The sequence below is a fragment of the Triplophysa rosa genome, linkage group LG7 (assembly GCF_024868665.1).
Source record: "Triplophysa rosa linkage group LG7, Trosa_1v2, whole genome shotgun sequence".
Classification (NCBI taxonomy): Eukaryota; Metazoa; Chordata; class Actinopteri; order Cypriniformes; family Nemacheilidae; genus Triplophysa; species Triplophysa rosa.
In genome coordinates, this window is record NC_079896.1 from 27,346,050 (window position 1) to 27,347,553 (window position 1,504).

General features: G+C 41.7%; 1 protein-coding gene across 1 annotated transcript in view; it reads right to left on the minus strand.

Annotated features, from left to right (window-relative positions):
• lyl1 (LYL1 basic helix-loop-helix family member) overlaps window positions 1–1,498 on the minus strand; it is a 9,506-nt gene extending 8,008 nt beyond the window's left edge. The window contains exon 1 of the mRNA XM_057339105.1: window positions 1,155–1,498. The gene's annotated coding sequence lies outside the window, so the exon portion shown is untranslated. The remainder of the gene's footprint in view (window positions 1–1,154) is intronic.
• Window positions 1,499–1,504: the final 6 nt, after the last annotated feature.

A 1,504-nucleotide genomic window follows, 5' to 3' on the forward strand; every position in this document is an offset into this window, starting at 1 on the left:
TCTCTCTCTCTCTCTCTCTCTCTCTCTGTCTCTGTCTCTGTCTCTCTTTCTCTTTCTCTCTCTCTGTCTCTGTCTCTCTCTCTGTCTCTCTCTCTCCCTGTCTCTCTCTCTCTCTCTCTCTCTCTCTCTCTCTCTCTCTCTCTCTGTCTCTCTCTCTCTCAGTCTCTCTCTCTCTCTCTCGCTCTCTGCCAACGTTAAACCACTGTTTAAAGCTGTTGTTAATGCTGTAAATCGGCAATTCAATGCGCGATTGCGATTTATTTTCTCTAATTCTAATAGTTTCTCTGTTCTCTGCATGTTTATGCATATATTTAGACTTCTCTGTCTTTAATCTAGCTTTGTACAGTAGTCTGTCTGCAAGTCCCCACAAAGTTAATAAATCCCCAATAAGAGTCATTTACAGAGCCCTGTTTACTGTGCACTACAGAAAAGGGTTTTGTGTCCACTATTACTGCTGACTAACATGAAAACAATAGGAAAAAACATGTTCTTTACTTTAAAAACAGCTGCTAAATTAAAAAGAGTTATGAAGGATGTGTTTGATTCCCAGCGAACACAAACAGAGAAAACTTTAACACACTTAGGATGAAATTGTCTGACATATACATCAAATGGAAAACATTTAAATCTGTGTAATGTGTCCAGAATCAAACTGAATGACTAATGTCAAACATCCAACAGAGCGTCACACACGACACGACGATGACAGACGTCAAACATTCTTATAATGTCACTTATGTGCACTTATGTCCCAGACACCTGTACAGCCATCAGCCTTGTTTGTTTGTTCAACGATAGCTAGAAATCAATCAAACAGAACACACAAATGATTGGCGAGTTATTCTCAACACGCTTCTGCAACTGATTTCCGTTCACCGCTTCAGACATCGACTGCTGTTCCTCTTTCTGTTCAATAACTCTCACAACACACGTGTGATGATTTTACTGCGTGTGTGTTCAATATTTCACTCGTGTGTTACACCTCATCCAGTGTATGGACAAGTTTCAGATTCTCCCTTAAAGTTCAGAGCAGACAGACAGAAGTTCTGATGAAGTATAAAGTCATGTGAGACGGATGATGAATCTGTGTGTTGTTTTAGGATGATTTTGATATCAGCCGTGATCAATAACTGGTGTGATGTGTTGTTACTCACCGGGTTTGTGGCCACTTTCTCTAGTGTACATACGCGTCTTCATTTGTGCCGTCTGTTGAGTGATCTTCCCTTCACACTTCCTTCCCTATGAGTGACTCGAGACGCGGGTCGTCACACACTCCAAAGAAATCATGAACGTCTAATATATGTGATCAGCTAACAATGACGTGTCCATACGTCTGTCTGGCTGTACACACTTCACACGCCGCTCTCACTTGGGTTTAACTACTACTGGACGAAAAAAAACTGAGAGACACAGAGACAGAGAGAGACAGACAGACAGACAGAGAGAGACAGAGAGAGAGAGAGAGAGAGAGAGACAGAGAGAGAGAGAGAGAGAGAGAGAGAGA